General features: G+C 36.3%; 1 protein-coding gene across 3 annotated transcripts in view; it reads left to right on the top strand.

Annotated features, from left to right (window-relative positions):
• The window catches only part of nol4lb (nucleolar protein 4-like b), a 310443-nt gene that overhangs the window by 130822 nt on the left and 162608 nt on the right, over positions 1–17013 (top strand). The gene's annotated exons all lie outside the window — the stretch shown is intronic.

Raw genomic sequence — 17013 nt, 5'->3', positions numbered from 1 at the left:
TCAAGTTTACCTAATATTTTGAAACCTATTAATAAGCTTCTCTCCTATCACAGTTATATATACATTGTGCATGTGTGTGTGTGTTTGAGAAACTGAATCACACTCTTTACAACTTAAGGACCAAGTACTGTGACCAGAGGGTTAGTTAATCTGACCTTCATTGTTCAGCCAACCGTGTCTTTAAGATGATTGAGGCTGGGGTGACATGCAGGAGGATGTGAGGCTAAAGAATTAGAAGGGAGTATACTGCAGCAGCAAGTAAAAGGCAGTTGTCTCATTTTTGTTGAAAAGAGTCCTCTTTGGTTACAATATTTCATTTTGTGGCAACACACAATGTTAACATTTACAGTAGTGATTTAATTGAAGAAGGAATACTTTGCATTTCCTTCACTTTTATTGACTTGTGAAGGTTGAATATAATGCTGAGTATATAAAAGAGAGCCTAGAATCATACACGATTTTCCTCAAGGTCTTTTTTTCAGCTAAAAAAAATTCAAATATGCAAAGAAGCCAAGAAAGAAACACTGAAATACATCACAGAGAAGAATCCTGCAGCTGCCTGTTTCATTTGCCCTTGAGAGAGCACACACTAAGTAGATTTGAAAAATTAACTATTAGAATACAGATTGTGGTGGTGGTTAGGAGCACACAGATACAGCACATTGCTGCACCCACCACATGACAAATCAACTCAGGATCCCAGATTAGGGCCCGAGTGCAGCTGTGCAACAGGTATTGATCTATAAATGGCCAAATACTGGGTTTTTCAATCTTTGGTGTGGTAATATGGTACATACCAATAGAAGTTATGCCACTTTTCCAAATGCTTGTCATTTTTAAAAACCTCATTACATTCTCCATGTTCCACGTGCTCCAGGAAAGAAACAATTTGTATTCCAGTAGAAAACAAAAACAAATCGTTTTTAACTGTGAGCTGTTTTTCAAGATATAAAACTTAATCTGGCAGACAGTGTAAAAAAGCAAAGGAGAATGTCCTGGGGGGAGCTCTGCTGAGGACGTAGCATCTCAGCATTAAGCCACTTCTCCATTATTGTTGTCATTTGGAGGTAATTTGGCTTTATAATATTTAGTTATACCGATAGGGAAAAAAAAAAAAAACGCTGCACGTTAAACATTCTCAGGGATGTGAGCAACAGAAGGTAGTAGAGGGCAGCAGTTGGTGCTTTTTATCACCTCCTCTTCAGATCCTGTCTTGAAGAATGCATACACCACACCCACGCAGTTTTGCAAGCTCTCTAACACTTGCAGACTCACATTCCTGTTACACTGCATGCACATACACAAATGCATTTATCTTTACTAGTCTATTTCAAGGATATTTCAATTTGTGTCTTTAAATATTAGTACTTCACCATTTTTCATAACCCTCAACTAAATGCATAAACAAACGTCAACAACCTAAATATTTGCACATTTGCTTTATAAAAATTGGCTGATATTAAGAAAAATTATGAATACCCTCACACAATTTGTAGTGCAGTATTGGTTATTTTTTCTTTATCTGTAAGACATATGTTTACACACACGTTTAATGCTGGGAAAATACAGTAGTAGTATCAGTTTATCAGATTGCAATAAAACACCTGCATATACAAAAAAAGCTAATCAAAATACATAATACACTTAAGGATCATGGGGGTGGGGTGGCAGGTCCGTCTCTTGAGAGTAGAAGGTGCAAGGGGAGAACCGCCCTGGACCTGACAGCCCACTTGTGTACACACTCACACAGAACCACATTTGAAATTGCCATTCAGACTAACATTCACATCTTTGTAGATGAAAAAATGACCAAACCACCTGAAGGAAGACCACATAGATAAGGGGAGAATGTACATACTCCACATGGACAATTGTGCAGAATATGCACTTCACTGTACCCTCTCTGTATATACGAGGTATATATACTGTATAGGTAATTATTGGAAATATAATGAAAATCATGTCACTAATGCAATTTTTACAATTTTGTCCTCTCTATACGTGTGTACCATTTATACATCCATTATTGCCAAACTTATGTGGACACCCCTCCAAATTATTGAGTTAGATGTTTCAGCTGATCTCATTTTTAACAGGTGCATACAATCAGATACATTGCCATGCAACGTCCATTGACAAATGTTGGCAGTATAAGGGGTTGAACTAAAGAGGCCAGTGACTTTAAATGTGGCACTGTCATAACTTGTTACCTTTGCCACAAGTCAGTACATGACATTTCTGCTCTGCCTCGGTCTACTGTGTAGATGCTGTTATTGTGAAGTGAAAGTGCCTAGGAGCAGCAACAGCTCAGCCACAAAATGGTGGACCATGCCAACTCCTTATTAACTCCAGTGGTTTTGGAAATGAATGTCCAATACGCTAATATAGGTGTGATGGTCAGGTGTCTACAAACTTTTGGCCATATAATATGTACACAGTGTTGTTTTTAATGTTTTAATTCTGAAGGTGAGGACCATTGTCATGTCAGCATGCTTGCTCCATCCTTCTTTGTATTTTTGAGACTGGTATGTCTTCTCTGTGGTTTTTGCATATTCCATTTGTGTGCTGTTGCTGTGTCCAGCAATTCTGTTTTATACCCACAGTTTGCTAGACTACATTTTTGGTCTCCTGATGAGCTTAAACTGCTCAAGTGCAAATGACGCTTGTGAAGGACTGGCAGTGTTTTGGAGTTATTGCCAAACTCCATTAGGACAAAACATAGATTGAAACCAAGCATTGGACATTGTTTCAACATGTTGTTATGTAATGCATCCTCAAGCCCATTGTGTTTATCTAAATATGCTCATTGTTATTATACATGGATTTATTGTAAAGACCTAGATGCAACAGCATAGTTATAAACTACAGTAAAAAAATAAAAAAGGTGGTGTTGCATTCCTTTCACTTTCTGAACTAATAGTTTTTCTATTATAGTATCATAAGGTGCTGTAATCTGTGCTAACAGTATCATTCGCTAGGTGGGACCCAACCATGAACTGAATGTTAGTCCACAACAGGGCAGATTCAGACATTCACAGCCTGAATCATTCATCCTGGGAAGATTTAGTGTTAAAAGTTTAATACAGCAAAAAAGCCAGAATACAAGGGGAAATACTGCTAAAGATATCACATAAACTCAAACCTTGGTCACTGCAGTTGTGTGCAGTACTTAAAGCACTCAACTTCCTAGATGCGGATTGCAGGAAATCTTTTGTTGCTTTCTGAACTTTTAGTATTGATGGAATAAATGGTAAAGTTGCATGTGTTTTTTGCAATGCACGTTACTTGCCTTTGTCATCTTTTAGTGCCTTTAGATAAGCAGTTCACATAAAATTCAAAATTTCAGCATTGTTTTCTTGGCTTGACCTTGATTATTGATTTGGCATAGACAATGGATTAAAGGCACATTATGGAGATTTTAACCTTCCTGTTACCAGTTTTGTCCATAAAATTGTAACTTTCATTACAAATCAAAGTATTAAAAAATAGATAAAGTGGCAAATGCTACTTTTTCCTACAGATACTGTATTTTCTTAGGCAAGAAAATGCCTGCAAAATTTTACATTTTATATAAATATATTACTTAGTTGGTCAGTTTGGTTAATATTGCCAGTTTAAATGTTAATCTGTTTTGCCGCATCATCTAACTTTTAACAGAATAAGGTATCATGCCTTGTCATCTGTTTTTGTGTTATTCGAATTTGAGGTTCTCATAATGCGAGAATTTCTACTCATTCCAACAAGTGCACATTCATTTGGTAGAAATCTGGCATTTCTCTCTGTTATATAAAAAAATCCTGGTACGAAATGAGACTTTTTTGCCTGGGATGAGATGTGACTTTTTCAGAGAGATACTTTCAAGTCCCGCGAGACGAGACTTTGTGCTAAGTGATTTAACCATGCCCAGGGCCGGAAATAAAAGACAGAGTAGATGACAAAGTAGAATGTTGTAAAGAGGTTCAAAAATGTTGGAGCGATACACATGCAGAGCAGATTAGAAATAATGGAAGTACTAAAATTTGAAGTTCTCAAAAAAAGTGATAGTAAAGATTGCATTAGCACAAACAAACGGAAACTATTAATCGGTGAAATAATGGAACAGTGAAATGAGATCGAATATATTGTTCAGATTTAAACTTTAAGTTGGAGACTTGTAGATCGTCTAATTCGTGTTGCCATCATGGAAAACTAGTGTTTCTTCCCAATGAACTGGCATATCCGCAAAAATTAAAAGATTTGTTGTTTGGTGAAAGTGAAATCCACATAGCGGCATGGTGGCGCAGTGGTAGCGCTGCTGCCTCGCAGTTAGGAGACCTGGGTTTGCTTCCCGGGTCCTCCCTGCGTTGAGTTTGCATGTTCTCCCCGTATCTGCATGGGTTTCCTCCGGGTGCAGGTTAGGTGCATTGGCGATTCTAAATTGGCCTTAGTGTGTGCTTGGTGTGTGTGTGTCCTGTGGTGGGTTGGCACCCTGCCCGGGATTGGTTCCTGTCTTGTGCCCTGTGTTGACTGGGATTGGCTCTAGCAGACCCCCGTGAACCCTGTGTTCTGATTCAGCGGGTTAGAACATGGATGGATGGATGAAATCCACATACGCGAGCAGCAGAGATGCAAAGTGCCTGTCACATAGTGCAGGCTGTGGAGTTGGTGAGTGAAGTGAGCAGAGGGCAAAGCCCCCTAGTATTTTTTTAAACAAATCTTAGTCAAGCTGAAAAGCTTTATTTGTATGGTGAAATATATTTAACCCTAAGTTGCCAGTTGATTGGCACTCCACTCACCTTCACATAAATTCTACATTCGAGCACATCATACATCACGTGATTAGCGGTGTATTGTATAAATCCAACAGATCAGCATTTCAAGCAACTGCTACTGTTCATCTGTGCATTGACTTGGGCAAAACAAATATCCATAGTGACTTTTGAAAATGTTCTCAATGAAAAACAAAGAGCATCTCCACTGGGCACAGAAGCATCAAAAAATGGACCACTGAAGAGTGGAAAAGGTTGCCTGGCCAAACAAATCAAGATACCTTTTCCATCATGCTGATGAGAGGATCAGAATTTGGCATACACATCACAAGTTCATGGAGCCAACCTCTTTGGTCAATAGTAAAAACCAGTGGTAACAGTGTGACGGTGTGGTGAATGTATTCCTGGTGCACTTTAGAACCCCTAATGTTTATTGAAGAAGGCAGGGCAAATGAATAACCCTTCCAGTATGAAAATGTACCAGGTCACAAAACATGTATGTTCACAGAATGGGTCTAGGAATATGACAGTGATTTTCATTGCTTCAATTACTTGCATATTCCTCATCTTTAAACTGTATTAAGAAGCTTTGGGATGATGCCGAAAAAAAATTAGTGTAGCAATGAAAATTGTAGTAATGATTGTGCATCTTAATAATTTCCACATGGCACCCTATGGGCATGCTGCATCTTATAGAATCCATGTCTAAATAAATTTGTGTTGTTTTGGTATTTAAAGGAGTCTAACCATGCAACAAGACAGGTGATAGCTTGGTGTACTTGGCAAACCTTTACAATATACTGTAATTTAACACTAGGAGATTAAGATGAAATTTGTTGGATTTTTTGTACCAAGTTAGCTATCCTTTTTGCTTGGGGTTGTTGATAGACAGCCATTTAGAAGCCTAAACAGAGTCTAGTTTACTAAAGTTTTGACCTTGTACTTTAGATACGATGAGCTTTCCATGTTCTGCTGTTTTGATCAATACCACAGTCACCATCACCACCATGACAGCAGGGATGTTGTTGGCCCACTAATGTGCTATGTTGGGATGCTACTAGATTAACAGTTTACTTTTAAACCAAAACAATTAAAAATGTATCTTGTTTGCAGTATGGCATAATTGTCATATTATTCAGGAGAGTAACTAGCTGGAATACCAGTGAAACATTGATTTCACTGTTAACCTTGGGATTTCATTGTTAACCTTGGATTTTGATTTAACTAGCTATGCCAGATGTCTCCTGAATTTATGATGGCACTTCTAACTGGTCTCCTTCTTAATGAAACCAAATCCGGGTACCATTTATTTGTTAGTATGCAGTGTGTTTGATTTTCTTTGTATTTTTCATCTACCTTTTGTTTGTTTAATGTACTAAGTTTTTTTTAAGCTTCTTTTTCTTTGTGGTTCAAAAATCACTAAACTTTCTTCACCATTCAAAGACACTATACATAGAAATCGCTTGTTATACTTGAGAATATTCATCTTGTTTTGGAGTTTGTTAACCCCAAAGTAATTTTGCATTACTGTAGGAAATGGGATATATTCATTCATTATTGAAATACTCATAGTCCAGCTGAGTTTTAGATACATTTCTGCAAACAAGATATTTTAGATTTTGTGTTCACTTTTAGCATTAAGTTTTAAATACATTTTGTCCATCTGAAATGGCAAATACATAATTTCTCTTTTAACATGATATGAAATGGATGGATAATATCTGGTGTCTATGTAATGTACTTGTACCTGTGTTTTGATACCGCTTGTGGCTGAAAATAAAGGAAGTCCACATCTATTTGGGATCTGTTCAGCACTTTCACTTCTTGTTACCCTTTGTGGCCCCTAGGTTGTGCTGTTTTACTGTAAATAATAATTATTAGCCTGTGTTTAGCCTTTTGCCTGAAAGTATTAGCCCACCCTCATTTTAACTGCTGTTTTGTCCCTTGGGCCATTTAGATTGTTTTATTCTCTTTAAATTATAAAACAGCATAAAATAGAAATATACAGTAGATAATTCACATCTTTCCTAAAAACATCCTAATCCTAATTTTCTTTCTTCTTTTTTTAAAATAATTAACTTCCTGTCTTTAAGCAGTATAAATTGAAATAAGAAAATGTAATGCCAAACCATGGTAGAGTTTTGAAAATTTTCAGTAGGTAAATTGCAATGGAACAGTTTGGATGTACATATGGATTCACTGACCTCGGGGGCTGATGTATTTGTGATTGCCAATGCAAAACACAGAACTACAAAATCATAGACTCTGCTGATAACATACAATATCATAATGGCAGATGCATAAATAAGCTAGTCAAAAAAATCTATATATAACACAGGATATCCCAGCACAATTTACAGTTCTTTGTGTGCGGTGAGGTATGACAGCATAAACACACAAGTATTGTATTAGTAGCCATAAGGCAATGTAACTCAACTAGTTGCCTGAGATTTGACCATTAGGGGTGCGTGTACCCCTCGGGTGCTATGCCGTAAGGTAAAGGATACATTTCATTACCAGCATCGGCACTGGAATGGCACTGAAAGCTTTTTGTTATAAGTCACTGCCTTTTTTTTCCCTGAACCTTCACCACTATCCCCAGCCTACCACAGGAACAAAGCAAAGAAACTTGTTTCTTGTTATAATTTCAACATTGGGAAGAGAAAATGTGAACTCCATTAGTGTTTATATGTGCCCCACTAGGAAAAAAGGAATATCCCCAAAATTTGTGGGGTTATCTGCAGCTCTTAACGAGTCTTTCACAAGTGCTAACGACATTGAGACATTGTGTCAAAGAAGCTGTGGTGTTGTTTTAGGGTGCTGTTATGTCTCTTAAGAATCATGTATTTCAAACAGCAGTCCATATTTGCTTAGTATTTTTATTAGAAACTGTCTCTTTATAAAATAATGAGAATGGCATCCCAAGTGTGACTAGGCTGCCATTATCTCATGCTTGTTCAGTAATTTTGTCCAATGTGAACACTTTGAATCATTGGAGCCCAAGTTGCCTTTTTTTGACACACTTATGCTGAATAATTTTTTGTCTGGTAGTACTTAATGTTAGTGTGTCAGAGAGATGATGTGCAGCATTGTTCATAACTGAAGTCATTTTTGTTTTCATTCTGTCCTTTGCTACTACCTCCAGGGGGTTGAGAGAGTGTCATATAAGCCTGCCATTTTGATTAGTTTGTTGATTTAGTGGGCCTCTCTTGAAGTGATGTTACTGGCCTAGCACACTATACATTTGGTATAGTAGTAGTGGAAAAGGGAGCATAGAAACTGGAGCAAGGAGTACATCAGGTAAACTAATTTGTGTTTTCTATTAAATATAAAACTACTGTATATCCTGTATTTTAATACTTGTATATCATGGTGACAGAGTGCCGATGTTTTTAATTTTTGAAGAATGTTCTCCAGTAAGATGTCATCCTCATTATACTTAGCAAATATCTTTTAATTATGTAATTAACATTGTAGTAAAGCAGTGGGCAAATAAAAAACTTTCCCACAGTGCTTCTGGGTCCATTTTTAAAGAATCAGTCAGTCTCCATATTAATGAAGGATGGGCATCATAAGCTGTCAATTTCAGACTGTGGAGTTTAGTTGTTAGCTTTCTGTGTTTTCTTGGGGTGGCTTATTAATGTTACATTTATTCTACACGATTCAATTGTAATCCATACTATTTCTGACTTTTTAAATTTGAAGGAAACCTGTGTCTGGTCCCTGTGTTTAGATAAACAGTTCTATAAAATAAATAACAGCTTAAATGGTAGACTCCTCATTTGTGCCAGTAGCACAGTGTAACAATCTATATTAACAATAGTGGCATAATAGATGCAAATACAAGGGTTCATCTCTCTATTATATCAAAAAATCCGGGGACGAGACAAGACTTTTTAGCCTGGGACAATACGAGACGTGATTTTTTCAGATAGATCCTTTAAGTCCTGCAAGACAAGACTTTGTGCCAAGAGATTTAACCACACCCGGGGCCGGAAATAAATAACAGAGTAGATGACAAAGTACTAGAATTCGAAAGTCTCAAAAAAATGATAGTAAAGATCGCATTAGCGCAAACAAATAGAAATTATTACTCTGTGAAATAATGGAACAGTGAAAAGAGATCGAATATATTGTCCAGATTTAAACTTTAAGTCGGAGACTTGTAGATCGTCTAATTCGTGTTGCCATCAGGGAAAAGTAGTGTTTCTTCCCAATGAAGAGGCATATCTGCAAGAATTAAAAGATTTGTTGTTTGGTGAAAGTGAAATCCACATATGCGAGCGGCAGAGTTGCGAAGTGGCTGGCGCATAGTGCAGGACTGGGGGTTGAACCACGAGCAAAGCGAACCCCCTAGTTTTTCTTAACATTTTAATTTTTGGTTAGCACTATAGGTACTGGGTTAGCACTATAGATAGTGTTTAATCAATTATAACCCATATTTCTTTGAGATTGGTCATAGTGGAGCAACCCTCAAAGTTAAAAAAAACATTCCATGTCTCGTTAGCTTAGCAGACCTGTATAATCGATCACTTTATTCATCCTTGTTCCCTACCTAGTATTGTAAGGCAGACATTGATGAGAAAACTAATTTAGCTTCTGAACTGTGTCGTTATTTTCTGCATTTATTACATTCTGACAATCTCAGTTGTATTTGAGTAAAGATCCACATGAGTGATACTGGGTGTGTGTGTGCATGTGTGTGTCCTGTATTGGACTGCCACCCTGGAATTTTTCCCCAGTACTTTGGGAATAGGCAGTGGCCCCTAATGACCCTGAATTATGATTAAGCAGTAAGCAGACATGAAAACAAATAATGATATAAACATTCAAAGATTAAAGCTGCAGGAGAAGAAGTTTGATCTGTTCCGCCAAAAAGATGGTGGTAAAAATGTGGTTTCAGAAATACAAACCAATGACCTTGTTTTTACTTATATCAAAAATTTATAAAGATGTGTGCTTTTGTAATCTTCATTAGTGTACTAATTTTGTTCATTTGCATTCTCCTGCTTGTATAGATTTTCTCCTTTGAACTATTCCTGTTGGCAACCAATTAGTTAACATCTGAAGGCAAGACTATAAGGTTTGGTTCTAATTTCACTCCATGTATTTGTTTTTTGGAAAAAAGCTGGAAGAACACACATAATAAAAATAAGAAGAAATAAAACTCTACATTTTTTAGAAAAGGACTTGACAGAATGGAATATAATTGGTTAAAGTCAAGAATCTATAGCTGTAGCCACAGTGGTGATTTAGGACAAAACTGTCATCATATGTCCATGTGAAAATTTTCTTTCAGTTTATGTTTTGTCCAGCAGGGGGTGGTCTAGACTTTTTTAGTAACTATACACTAGAGCATCAGTTTGAATACGTTAGGTTGTAACATCCAAAAACAAAATCTTAAGTAAAGTTTGAAAATGAACAATACTGTGTCTTAGGCATTTCAGGGTGCTGAAAAACTTTAACTATTGTTAAAAATGCCACCTCTCTTAGAAATCAGGTCATTTGGCATACTTAGTTGATTAATGGCGTCAGTATTACCACTGTATGTTCTGCTAGATGATATGGTAAAGTATGACCCAGTTTAGAAAAAAAATAATATAGGAATTGACTGTCACACACCTAGAAATTTTCCCAGAATCAGTAGATTCTTTTTATGCAAGTCTGGTCTAACTCAGTTCATCTTTTTAATATGCTACCCATGACATGAATACAAGAGATGATTTGACCTATGATAAAGTAACATTGTTTTTTTGCCCCATAAAATATGGGCATATATCTGAAAGTGTGATGCACTACTATGACCAGACTCTACCAGTGGAATCACTCTCAAGGCTGACTTTGGGGGGTGTTATCTCCCCTGCTCTGCTGTGTATTTGTCAGCATTGAGTAGAAATCGTTAAAGCTGACACAATCTGGATGGGTCCTTAGTTCTGTTGTCATTGAAAGAAAAGTTGCTTAGTGATACTGCCTATAAGCTTTAGGCATATCAAGAGGGCTTTGCCAATCACTGACATTTTATTAGCTAATTTCAAGTTTAAAAAATGGCATGTTTGTGTCAATGCTAATGCATGTTACAAAAATGCCCTCAGTGTTTAATCCAACATAGAATCCTAATCCTGCATGCCGTCATTGTCCTGCTCTTTTTCTCTATTAACATCCATCAGGTGTATCATAACTCTGATGTGAAGGCACGCATTGGCAGTGTTCTTCTAAATTATGTAGATTATCTACTCTAACCTCTATTTTGTACAAAGGATTTAACCTGTCTGTCATTATCCCACAACCAACATAAGACAGGTTTAATTTGCATTGTTGGCTGCACACTTTTCAGTGTTGGATTATTTTGTTTTAGGGTGTCTTACAAATTGAACCATATATGCTTTCTAAAGCTACACCATTAGGAGTTGAATTTTAAGGGAATGGGCAGCTGGACAGATAGGCTAAAGTGGGAACAAAGTACAGGAACTCCAGTGCCTGGCTGCAAGTTGGGTATTGAATGAAAATTTGAGAAGAAAAAAAACCTTACTGTCAAGAAGAGAAGAAAACAATGACAAGAGAAGAGGTCAGGAGGTCATTAAAGGAGAGAATGGGAGCTTGAGCTTTGTGTTTTTATACCTGGTGATGAACCACTTCAGACTCCTGACTATCTGAGTCTGGGACTTGGTATAAGACGAAGAGTTGGGGAAAGCTAAGGGGGGTGCCACACTGTCCAGAGGAAAAGAGAATATTTTCAAGAGTGGAAGAGGAGTAGGCCAGACTACTTACAGTATGGTATTTGTGTGCTGGGCTTGTGGGTGAGCCACCTCATCTGATCCATAGAGCTATCTGATTTAAGATAGCTCACAGCCACAGCATTCTTTTGTTTCCTTCTTTTTCCATTGCATGCTAAATTAATTAAAAATAGAAATAGGAAGCCACTCTCCAATTACCCAAGTACTTTGTTTAAACTTAACATTGATCAGGAAGACTGGATATATAGTAAATTCTTTTATTCTTGTAAAACATCACTTTAAAACAACAGAATGTTTACATCAAAATCAATAATCGTAAGAGCCTTTGTAGTTGCCTAAATTAATAGCCTTTTCAGAATTATGGTGGTTATGGGATGTTTTGGAACTATACATTTCATAACAAGTTACTGAAGTATGCACATATAATATTCAAATGGGTGAGCACTTGTATATTATAAAAGGAGACCCAACCACGTGAAAGGGTTGGGACACCACCATGGTGACCCCATATAATAAAACATTAGCACAAAACAAAAAAAAACATGCAATAATTTGCAGAAATGTCTTTTCAGACTTGGGTTTTAAATAGAACTGACTCCAAAATGGTAGAATTGCTTGTCATATGGCTTCAGTTTTCCATTCCACAGAGGGAGAAAGAAAAAAACATTAATAAAACAATGGCAACAACCGGATTTGGCAGATGACTACCAATTACCAGAGCCGTTATGTTGTCCTTAAGTGCGCACACGTGACAAAATTCATATGAGTTGTCTGGATTCAGCATCTCCCATTGAGAAATGACAAGGCACTGATACATTAACATTTAATAGAAAATACTTCCTATTCTGCTTATCTAATTCAGTGTCACAGGAGGCCAGATCCATTCTGTCCCAGAACCACAAAGTTTAAGGAAGAACCAGTTCAGCATAAGGTGCCACTCCTGTTTCAAGTCTCACCCCCCACTGTGTCACTCCAGGCCAATATAGAGTCACATATTGACTCAGGCCAAACAGCCTGTGAGATGGGGAGAAAAATTAGATAAAACCCACTGGGTAACTTGGAATGCAGAAAACATCTGCTTATATTTGGCCATGATGATGGCAGGCCTTGGGAACTATGGCAACAGCCACTCAGTGCAACTGGTAATGAAAGTATGATACCTTTGTAATCGTTTCCCTGGCTCCTGCTGAATACTCCACCCAGTGCAGCCAAAACCAATCTCTAAATACCAGAGCATACCTGAAAGTTACTTCCAATTGCATCATTTTATGGCTTTTGTTTGCAGGACTGAAGGTATTCTCATCTAAGCATAAATGCAGTGACACAAGGCCAGGGAACACCCCTTTGGACATTAGATGAAAACAATTCAGTCTATGTAATTCTCAGTGAAATAACATACCTTTAGATTTGCTGTTGCTGTCTAGTCACTCTACAGAATCAGTCTCACTTGAATGATGGAGCCTTTCCTGTTGCAGAAGTCCAAGTGTGCATATCCAGAGTTCTAGGTGTAGTATGACAACCATTCCCTTTCTGTTTTTGTAATATTCAGCTTGAATGTGCAGGCTTCCAACAGTAGTTGGAAGTAAATTCGCATAAAGCTATACAGAATTAAATTGTGCAATGGTGATGATTAGACTATTCGATCATCCCACGTTCCTTTCACTTTAAAGAAATTGAATACCCAGAAGAAGAATAATGGTCCTGCAGTAAGAACAGGTAAAGCTGAGCACCTCAACATGACCTCAAGTCACATTACCAGCAAGTTTAATATTGTGCAGAGAGTTATTTATTAGTATGTCAGGCTAAAGGAAAATAAATGCACCAAAACAAAAAAGTCCAGTCCTCCTATGTTTTCACATGTTCTAAATCTATCCTGTCTGGGGTACTTAATATTCATCAGTAATTTTTATAAAAGAAATTCTCCAAGCATAATTATAAAGTTTTTACCTATATAATTAATACCAGATTTATGTATGTGCATAATGGTGTATATCTCATTGAGACATGTCAGTTAATTTTTTTTATTTTCTTTATGCAGAAATTCTGTATACTTCCTGGTAATTGTTGTATTATCGGAATAAAGTGTTTCATGGGAGAATAATGTGGCAGATTCACAATTCTGAGTTGATAAGCAAGGGAAATATGTATGCAGGTAAAGCTCTTTCTGCATGAACTATGATGCACTTGTAGAATACTGAAGAGATACTAGCTAAGTGCAAGACGCAGCTTTGACATTTGCTTTGTGTTCAGAATTATATGAAGGTAGGTACAAGGCACACACCATCTGTGATTTCTTTCACTATCTGCATTATGTTTTTTACTTTAAAAGCATTGTTGTTGTTCAAATAGATATGAAATGTTATGTGCATGCAATGAAAGCCCATAACTAAATATTCAAAAATCAACCTTGGGAGCTTTTATTTAATTGTGAAAATATGAAGGTCAGTTTTCAGAGGTTTTTTAAGGTAGACAAGGTGAAATGTCCTTGGTATTGTTGCTAAATGTAAATGGTTGGTCCTGCAATTACTGAGCTTCATATTTATTATACTTAACTTCAAAAGTACATTTGAAGTGCTGCATGAAGACCCGTATGTTACTGTGCCCAGTACAATTAAGTGGAAATACATGGTAACTTGCTTAATGTGGGCAGCATTATTTATTATATTGTGGTTTAGGAATGCGGTTGGTTTATTTTAATGCTTTCTTTACTATCAGTAGAGAGTGATGACCGAGTTTTTTTCTGAATTTCAGGACAATTAAATAAAACTCAAGTTTAACTGCATAAATTGCAGAAATTTATTTACCAGCAAAAATGCCAATTCATATGGGTGCTATGTAATTAATTTCTACTATTCACTGCTAAAATGAGTGACAAAAATAAAGATATTTGATATATAAATATTTTTGTATTTAGATTGTTGAAGTGCACATTAAGTTACTTGCTTTTCTGGAATCTGTTGATTTTGCTGTAAATGAAATGAGGCAGCTGCCTGAAAGCCAGGATAATCACTATTATACTCTTTTAATTCTAATTGATGTACTGAGAAATGAACGCAGGGCTTTAAAGAGAGATACTTCTCAATACTACTGTACAAATTTGTGCACTGCACTTGTGACTTCCAAAATTAATTTAAATGTGCAATTATTTGAATATAGTTCATGATTCCTAATATGATTCCTAATACCACCCAAATCATCCTGAATAAATAAACTGTTTGTCTCTGACTGCTGATGATCTAACCTTGTGACTCTAAAACACATACTTTTCATATTCATATGTCTGCCTTAGAGCAGGTTTAACACTTACAATAAATAATGTGCATGTATGTTGCTGGGACGTTTTCAAATATCAAATCAATGTCAAATATAAATTGCAAAAATAAATATGAATTATTTTTTATCAATTTCAAAAACCATGTTATAATGAATAAGACAATATTAAACAAAGATATAATCAGTACTACTTCATGTTCTCTTGTGTTTAATATCAATTGAATCTCAACACCAATCTTAACACCACTTTTCTCCCCAGTTTGGAGAGCTTTGTGAACGGAAAGACCATTATAAAGGTAGTCCATATTGAGACATCAAAAAGGTTACAAGAGGTTAACAGAGTTCCGAGATAATTAAGATTCATTCATCTTCATTACATTTATTGGTAATGTACTGTAGGTATTAACTGAAATTTCTCCTGTCTGTGTTTAGAAGACTTTATTAATATTTCCCAGACTTTATTTTTCTACACTTACACTGTACTTTTACTGAAACAGAACAGATACTATGTTGTATCACGATAACAAACTGATGTCAGCAGCATTAAAAAGTCACATTCGCCATCATTGTGAGGACATGCATGAAACCTTTAAAATAATAATAAAAAGTGATAATAACAGTGGGTGGCATTGCAGTGCAAAGTGCAGATGTGTTGCACATTCATTGGCCATGTATGCAAGAATTTTCTCTACAAATGTGACAATTACTACTACTGTTAATAAAAATACTATGGCATATACCCTTTGGAATTATGGTATTTGTTCAAACCATTGATTATTATTCATGTGGCACAGGGGTTAATGCTGCTGCCTCAAAGCCCTAGAGTCCTGGGTTTGAGCCGTGATGCAGTTGTTGTCAGTCTGAAATTTACAGGTTCTTCCCATACCCACATACTTTCTGGTTTCCATCTATATCTCAAAGACATACCAGTATGTGGTAATTTAATTGGCCGCTCTAGAGTGGATTCGTGTGAGTGACTATAGGCATTTGCATGACTGCATGCTTATTCAATGGACATCCCCCTCTTTGTGCGCAGTGCTGCACAAATAGGCTCCAGTGCTCGGGATTGGGTGTGCTGATTGAGAAATATAAGGAAGCATATTATTCGTTTGAATATTATAAAACCATGTGTATGATATACATTTTAAACACATACATTTAAATATATGCATGTTTATATTTGTACTCAGATGTTTCTGCTAATTACAATAAAGTACCATACTTTATTAATATTAGTAGTAGTAAAATGTAATCGTGTTTATGTAATTACAGTCGTCAAAAAGAGATTAAATTAATTGATTAACTGATATTTGATAAATCAGTTTAATTGTATATGAAAAATGAGTGTTAATTACAATAAACTTTGTGACAAGAGAATGAATTAAAGATTAACTTAGTGTATAAGAAAAATCATTTTATCAAATTTTACATTTCATAGAAATAGTAAAAGATAAAAAAGAAGCATGCTGTTTGCCAATTTGCTGTTAATAACAATGATACAAACTAAATTAACTAGATAAATAGCAAGATCAGAGACAGCATATGTATCAGGGAAAGTTGTATTAATTGAATATCAGTAAACACTTTAAAGTGTTTTTACTTTGAAATTAATTTATTCAGGGTTGTTTCAGTACATGCAACAGTTAAACCCCCTTTTCATACAGACTGTGCCTTAGAGCTGACTGGGGGTGGGGTCTGGTTAAAATATTCTGAAAGAATATGTAACTGGAACGTCAACAGACATTTTAGTTATTTTATCATTGCCAGTATAGTAATGGTTTTTGAATTGTCGATGATCGTACAAAGAACTACTATGGGCTCCAGTTGCAGAAACGAAGTGGGAACAGGCAGGAGATGTGATGCAACTTCTATACAGCTCTGAATCCTTTTAATAAGTATGTTTTATACCAGGTGAGCCCAGCTGAAGCCGTCAGGAACCAGTTATTTTCTCAAAATACTTTTGACGAGGGTACCTTCTTCGTGAGAGTAAAAGTAATACAGTCCGATCAGATTTTATTATGGACATAGGCAAATGTTTGCTGCTTTTAAAAGTATTTTTAGGCCAAAGGTTTCGGTGCAGAAACGTGTCGAGGGGGAAAATGCTTATTTCTGTTTTTTTTTTTATAAATAAGACTAACACTTAATAGTTCTTTGTGTGTAAGCCAGTTATCAGAAGGTAGGTGTGCAGCCGAGCCCAGCGTCTCTGTTGCAGACTCGCGATGTCAATGTGCTTCCCTGTACTGTACTACAGTACAGTC

The sequence above is a fragment of the Erpetoichthys calabaricus genome, chromosome 10, assembly GCF_900747795.2.
Source record: "Erpetoichthys calabaricus chromosome 10, fErpCal1.3, whole genome shotgun sequence".
Taxonomy (NCBI): Eukaryota; Metazoa; Chordata; class Cladistia; order Polypteriformes; family Polypteridae; genus Erpetoichthys; species Erpetoichthys calabaricus.
This window is presented reverse-complemented; position numbering and strand designations above follow the sequence as displayed.